The sequence below is a fragment of the Bactrocera neohumeralis genome, unplaced genomic scaffold, assembly GCF_024586455.1.
Source record: "Bactrocera neohumeralis isolate Rockhampton unplaced genomic scaffold, APGP_CSIRO_Bneo_wtdbg2-racon-allhic-juicebox.fasta_v2 cluster11, whole genome shotgun sequence".
NCBI lineage: Eukaryota > Metazoa > Arthropoda > Insecta > Diptera > Tephritidae > Bactrocera > Bactrocera neohumeralis.
The window spans coordinates 16,989,728-16,997,754 of record NW_026089624.1 but is presented as its reverse complement, the minus strand read 5'-3'; the positions used below and the strand labels follow the sequence as shown (position 1 = coordinate 16,997,754).

Sequence of the window (8,027 nt, the reverse complement as noted above, 5' to 3'; positions counted from 1 at the left end):
ATTTATTTTTCGTCGCTGTTGTTCAGAGAGATGGGGCAACTGCATTTCAGCATTATTGACTTCATCGGACACTCGTTGTTTTAGACGAATTGCTAGATTTGGAAAAATTGTCATAATGTTTTTATCGGTGTGAATGGTGGCTTGTAATTGCCAACTATCCCGTGGAAAGATTTTAATGTAGGCAAGATGAAGAATTTTATCTTCCCTACGTGGGGTCCAAATATGTCTATAAAGGTGTGGTGCGTAATTTCTATGGATCCAGCCACTGAATTGACTTTAAACGATTTTTCATTTGGTATAGGATTCCTGATCCTAGTAGATTGTATATAATTTTTGTTAGATGTTGTATCTATGAGAAAATGTAGAGCGTCTCCACTCCTTGTCACGAATTCGTAATAAGGTAGTGAGGACGGCGTTAGTCTAAAAATGGATCGTATCGGATTCGTAATACTGTTGATCGTCCTGTTGCTGTTCGTTACTATTAATGAAATTAATATTTCCTTCCGTTAGTTGATTTGGTTCCTTTCCTTCTATGTATTCGTTAGGGTAGGTACTGCTTTCAAAAATTTGGTTGGGATCTGCTGGTATTTGGTAGTTGCTAACTGCTGGTTCGGTATCCGCATAAAAATTTCTTTGTATTTTATTCGGTGAGTGGACTTGTTGTGCAGAAAGTGGTCGCTTCTGTGCATTATAATTATTTTGGTTGGTATTGGGGTGGTTTTGATAATTGACATTTCTGGACTGTATAGATCTATCTATATCCATTGGTATGGGCGGTTTTTGAGGTAGATTGGGTCCATTATTATTATAACAGTTTGGTTGGTTACCAAATCCTGGAGCATTCGGCCGGAACCCTTGGTTATTTTGGGGATGATTATATCTATTATAGTTATAATTGTTAGGTAAAGCAGCCTGTTGTTGAGGGCGGTAATTTTGAGGTGCGATTTGTGGGTAGTTATTTAATGGTCGATTGAAGGAGTTTGTTCTTAGTACGGGAAATGTTATGTTATGTGCATGATGCATTCTGAACGACATATTTTCTAATTTTTGACATAAATGCAACGCCTGCGGCAAGGATGTTGGTCCATTAAGTCCGCGAATAAATGTATCCAGGGCTTTTTCTCGATAAGTATGTGTGATAGTTTTGATAGATTCTTCGTTCATATCGAGACAAGCGATTTTATCTAGTAACAGGGAGAGATGCTGATCAACCTTTTGGTAAAAAGTGGGAATATCATCGTGGCGTTGAGCCAGTGTTGTCAGTTGGTCAGAATTCTGTCTACGGATTTGCGCCAAGAATTGAATTCTCCAGGACGTCCGGAAAATTCTCTTAGGCATTTGACCATGTCCGGTATTCTGTCAATTTTATTCACGTTAGTGGTATTCACTGTCATGCGATAGTCCCTATACTCTGAGTCTGGGTTGTTGGTCATGTGGTTCGCGACTTGTTGCGCTATCTCTCGTATAAATGCTTTATTCATAGGTACGGATTGGGAGGTAAAAGGTTCGGTATTTGGGTTTTCGTTTAGTCTAATCTGGTTTAACTGTTTAATTAATTCTTCCTCCATTTTTATTTATATTATATTTATTTTAAACTTCACAATTAAAAAAAAATCGGGTTTTACAATTTCCTTAATATTAAATTCATTAATTTTTTTCGATAAAATTTATAACTAATATTTTTATTTATTAAGGCGTTCGATTTACATTTTGATTACGTTTTTTCTTCTTCACTAGAATTTTTCCCAATAAATATTATCGTCTAGGTAGCCGATTTTTTTAATATCAATAACTTTGTTATCAATAAAATTTATAAACAATTTTTCTTTTCGATTTCTAAAAAAATAATAATTTTCTTTTCAATAGAATTTTACAATCAACATTCTCACTGCGGGAAGATTTCCGCTTTCTTTAGTTTTAACAACTTCGCACATTATAAATTTTTAAATAATTATTATTTTAAAATTTGGAATTATTCCATTAATCAATATTTTACTATATTTTTATGTTGTTACAGTATATTTTGAAGTCACAATGTTTAAATAAATTTTTTTTTACGTTAATCTTTTCACAATCATTCACAATTACAAGGAGATATTAAGGATAAACTTACAATAAACTAATCATGTCCAGCACTGGGGCTCTGAGTTGTTAAACGTTTCCAGATGATCCTTTTCCTGCTGTACTGGGGTCCTTAGACGTTATTATCGGTCAGTAATCCTCGTCGCTAAGTATCCGCTCGCCTTTTTCTTATCCCGCGTAGGATCTTACTTTTGCTGTTCAGACCTTTTTCACTTTTCACAAACTCGCGGAGCCGTACTCTTTGATTTTCGGGCTGTTATATTATTTGTTACGGCATTCGCGAAACCTTACTTCTTGGTTTTCAGGTTATTTACTTTACGACACGCTGGTCCCTGCTCGGGCGCCAATTAATCAAACACAAACGGTTGATTTAAAAAAATATATTTTTGGGAGCTATGCTCCTTTATTCCTTCAACTCCAACTAAAAACTAAACTTTACATTTTATCATTCTTAATGCTAGCCGTAAATCTGTCGCTACTGCTACGTGACCAAAAGTGCTGATTCTGTGGTTCCCACCGTTTTGCTAGATTTGTGTTGATGGCCGTCCGTTCCCATAGTCTGGAGTTACACGTGCCGCAACGTCAGCGACTTTATTAGTTGGATGTATGTTGGATGCCTATGCCTTAACATAATGAGGTGTTATGTTGCGCTAAAGAATGTTGGTGTAATAGTATGCATGTCTTAACATTTGTTAATATGTGTCGTGCTAACATATATATCAAGCTATTTTCAATTTTAGAAATACTGATCTTGCGAATCCCGTAGATGAGGTACAAACTTATCAGTCTGGTCGGGATGTCAGCAGCAATGAAGCCTCAGCGTGTATTAAGAAAATGGTGAACGCGTTTATTTTAATGGACACAATTTCCACGAACGAATAACTACTCCGCCAAAAACCACACTCACTGCTTTTTTTGATCTTTGTATCAGAGATGAGTTTGCAAAAACTCTTCTTTATGTCGAGGTGCCGAGGTATTATACTTGGGATGCAAGTAAGAAAACTTGGAAACGCCGAATTCAAGGTACTTAAGTTCAGGATTGGCCTGGCGTAAAATCTGGAGATGCTTTAGGACGAGTTTATACAGTTCATATTAGTAACATGGAATGTTTTTGTCTACGCATGCTTTTACACCATGTGCGCGGACCTACCTCTTTCAATGATCTAAAAAAAAATAACACACAAGATTATTCTACATTACGAGAGGCATGTGAGCCAAGGCGATTACTGGAGAATGATAACCATTGGGATGTGACACTGGAAGAAGCTGCTCATTGTAGATCAGCAGGCAAGATGAGAGAGCTATTTGCTGTATTAGTAGCGAGATGTAGTCTTTCAAATCCTCAACAATTACGGGATAAATACAAAAATGATAGGACGGATGATACATTGCACAGATTACAAGAGCAAAATCCCAATGTCACGTACAGTGAATTAATTTGCAATGAGGGTCTGACAAAAATTGAAGACCACGTTTGACCCCAGAACAAAGGTTAGTATTTGACAATGTTGTCAAAAAAATCGAAGTGGTTTGTTATTTTTGGATGCTCCTGGAGGCACGGGAAAAACCTTTCTTTTAAACTTACTTTTAGCCCAAATCCGAAAAAATAAAGGAATTTCTGTAGCAGTTGCCTCTTCTGGAATAGCCGTCACTCTGCTCAATGGTGGTCGAACGCCACATTCGGTGCTTAAACTGTCATTAAACTTAGCCCATGAAGAAAAGCCAGTCTGTAATATAAGTAAAAACAGCGAGCGTGGAGGTATGTTGCAGCAATGTAAATTATTAGTTTGGGATGAGTTACCATGTTCCATAAAAAAGCAATTGAAGCTCTAGATCGGACTTTGAAAGACATCAAGAGTAATCCAAATATCATGGGGGGGATGGTGGTACTTTTAGCGGGCGATTTTGGACAGACCCTGCAGGTTATCACTAAAGGCACCCCTGCAGATGAAATAAATGCGTGTTTAAAAGCGTCAACTTTATGGATGCACGTAAAAACGTTTAGTCTGTCTACAAATATGAGAGTGCAACTACACAATGATGTATAATCTGGACAATACGCTGCCGCTCTTCTTAAAATAGGAGAAGATCGTTTGGCAAAGAATGGTAATGGCATGATTACATTGGATCGGGAATTCTGCAATGATGTGCATTATACAGATGTTCTAAATAACTTCGTCCATAGCGAACTGCTAACTAATATAAAGAATAGAGAATGGTTATGTGAAAGAGCAATTTTAGCGCCGACGAATGAAATGGTGGGACAGATAAACGAGCAAATTATGTCACGCGTGGGAGGTGATATTGTTGAGTTTTTCTCTGTAGACACTGTAATGGATACTGAACAAGTAACATCATATCCTGTGGAATTTTTTAATTCTTTAGAACTGTCGGGAGTACCTTCAAACAAACTGAGGCTGAAAGTAGGCGTTCCTGCCCTTTTGGTGCGGAATTTAGATGCACCAAGACTGTGTAGTGCACACGGTTGCAAGTAACATACCTCGGTCGCAATATTGTAAAAGCAATCATTATGACTGGAATGGCAAAAGGAGAGAATGTTTTAATCCCCCGTATACCCATAATTCCGACAGATTTGCTATTCCAATTTAAGAGATTACAGTTTCCGCTGAAAATCGCATTCGCTATGACGATAAATAAAGCTCAGAGGCAAACATTAAAAGTAGCCGGCATTAATTTAGAAAAGAGTAGTTTTTCTCAGGGACAATTATACGTGGCTTGCTCACGTGTTTCAAGTCCACAGAATCTCCATGTATTGGTCAGAGAGGGAAAAACAAAGAACATAGTTTACAAAAATGTACTACAGTAATAAGGCCTCTTATTTTTAGCTTCCTACATTATTATACTACTTACATTAAGTTAGTAGTTCCTACGCACACGATGCTGCGGATGTCACACTGTCTAACATCGGGGGATAGCAGGTAGGTAGTTAGTAGTATTTTAAACCGATTTACATTATTTACTTTTTATATTTACTAAGGAAACATTCGGAGCTATCCATTATGTGCTTAGGTTGCTTTTGAAGAAATTTTGATGTGAAGTTGAGGACCGGAACACGATAGTGGGACATTGTTGCAGGGGGACTAACAGCCGGGAGAAAAAACTTATGCGGACGAAGTCGTGGGTAAGAGCTAGTTAGTTTTATAAATAGATGAACTCGGGCTTGATCGAAATTTTAAAAATCAACAAAATGGCGGCCTCAGGAAATTTGTGTCTAAATTTTTGGAAAAAAATCAGCAGTTAATTGGTCTTAAAAATTGAAATTTTTGAATAAAAACCCTTCGATCAGGCCCGAGCTTATTATGTATTCTAAAAGCTGTATAAATTTCATTAAAATCTAGTGAGCGTTTTTCGAGTTACAGTTGTAACCTGTTCAAAAAACATAGTTTTGAGAAAAACGCGTTTAAGTTTCACACTACTCTTTGTTATTTGTCGAATAATTCAAAAACTAACTGTCGGATCAACGTGAAATTTTTAGAGAATATTTTTAAGATATTACACTGAACGAAAATGCAAAAAAAAATAATTTTTTGAAAATTCTGACTACCCCTAACCCCTTAAGCTAAGCATAGTTTGAGAATTAAAGAGCATAATTAATAAAGAACCTGGTGGCCAATCGCACAGTACGGTGAATCGAGGTCTTTTTATTCATAAAACAAAACATTGTTCTGTTACTACAACAAAAACGTAGCTTTGCTTTCTGTTGGTAGTAGTGTGCATGACTAATCTCCAAAAAGCTGTAAATAAAGTCTTATAATGGGCAGATAAAACTGAATAAAGCTAAGTCTGTACACATTAGGAGTATTCTCTTGCTCTTGCAAAACCCTTGCACGGTGCACGAATTGCAGATATTACCTCTGGGTGGTACAACAAACACACACAGAAAATTATTTGCAATGGCTGTAAAATATCAGACCAAAACCCATGTTTATTTTCGTGCAATGACACGTAAAAAAATAATTGCAACTTTATGTTAGCTGTCATTTTACTTAAATACTACATATTTTGACGTTAAATTGTTAAGGAAGGTAAATTTTAAAAAGATTTTATAATTTCTATTTAAAGCTTAGTATGCAGCTCTCAAGAAACGTAAAAACTTCATATAAAAAAGCGCTTAAGAAACGGTTAAGAAACTTTCCTGCGATAAATTAACTTGTGCTAGTACGCAGCTCTCAAGAAATCTATTACTAATTTTTGATACTTTTTTTCAGTAAAATGTGAATATGGCAAACCTGGTTTTGCGAAGAAACATCAAATCAACAATTGTTTCTTAAAGGAAATTCGAAGTAATCGTCAAATTCATCCTAAATTAGTTGAAATCATTATTATGATGTATATTTCATTTTGAAATGCTGTATAAAACCTACAAATCATCAACAACATTTCTTAAATCTCAATGAAAATATTTATGTTACCATACACATACACACATAAGCTTAGTATGCAGCTCTCAAGAAACGTAAAAACTTCATATAAAAAAAACGCTTAAGAAACGGTCAAGAAACATTCCTGGGATAAATTTACTTGTGCTAGTACGCAGCTCTCAAGAAATCTAGTACTAATTTTTGATACTTTTTTTCAGTAAAATGTGAATATGGCAAACCTGGTTTTGCGAAGAAACATCAAATCAACAATTGTTTCTTGAAGGAAAATCGAAGTAATCGTCAAATTCATCCTAAATTAGTTGAAATCATTATTATCAAATATATTCCATTTTGAAATGTTGTATAAAACCTACCAATCATCAACAGCATTTCTTAAATCTCAATGAAAATATTTATGTTACCATACACATACACACATACGTATTACGCACAAAGTTTGTTTTCTTTGTTTATTCTCTCTTGCTCTTCTTATGTGGATCATTCACAATGCGTAACCAGCTGTCAAAATTACTTGAGAAATAATGTATTTTTTTTCTTGAGAAATTACTTGAGAGCTGCGTACCAACCTTAAATTATAAAGATTTGTTACAGTTTTTTGTTAAGAATGAATGCAGATGGTGCGCTAATTCACAATAGCCATACACAATAGTCATTTACAATAAATTCACCGAACCAGTCGTTCATATATCACTAGATTCTGCAATGGGTGCTTTCGTGCTTTTATATATTTCGGTATAGGATTTTTGCAATATGCAATCTGGGAAGAGCAAGAGAATTGTTTTCACATACAAAAAGATACAGCACTTACCAATTTTCATAGACGGTGCACGAATACCGTATTTAAATTGAGCTAAATACTTAGGAATGACGCTTGACACTAAGCTAGGATTGAAAGTTTACGAAAAAAACTCAAAAATTATAATTGGTTAATCGGTAATAAATCAGTGTTATCCATCGAAAATAAGTTACTTATCTATAAACAAATACTCCGACCGATATGGAGCTATGGTGCACAACTCTGGGGATGTACTAACGCAAACAATAAGAAAGTCATCCAACAATTTCAAAACAAAGTTCTAAGACTAATTGTCAAGCGCCTTGGTATTGTAGATATGCTGCTATAGAGCGTGTTCTAGGTGTAAACTTGGACGCAGAAATATTAAAAATTGAAGCAGCACATAGTGCAAGATTGCTACAGCATTGTAACGGGCCTCTCGACAGGCAAAAAGTTATGGCATACTAACTGTCAAATCTATCGCTATTGCCATTGCCATATCTTTATGTGGGCATTTGTTATCATAACATTATCATTTGCAAAACAAAAAAAAAAAAGGCGTCGTGTAGGTAGGTTCGAGCTGATGTAGCGCATGTTTTGAGCTTTTGAAAAATTTATTATATCATTTGCGAAAAGGCGTCGGGTAGGTAGGTTCGAGCTGATGTACCGCATGTTTCGAGCTCTTGAACTGTTTTAAGTTTTATATGTCAAAAAAGTCTTGCGGTATTTTCGCTAGTTGGCGCTGAAAGCGCGTAGTTCTAGTTTTA

At 35.7% G+C, this 8,027-nt stretch overlaps 1 long non-coding RNA gene across 1 annotated transcript; it reads left to right on the top strand.

The window, feature by feature from the left end:
• Positions 1-2,355: 2,355 nt before the first annotated feature.
• Positions 2,356-6,402, top strand: LOC126766304 (uncharacterized). Its single transcript, XR_007668837.1, has 3 exons — positions 2,356-5,021; positions 5,081-5,224; positions 6,312-6,402. It is a non-coding gene; the product is annotated as an uncharacterized LOC126766304 (long non-coding RNA).
• The last annotated feature ends 1,625 nt before the right edge of the window (positions 6,403-8,027 follow it).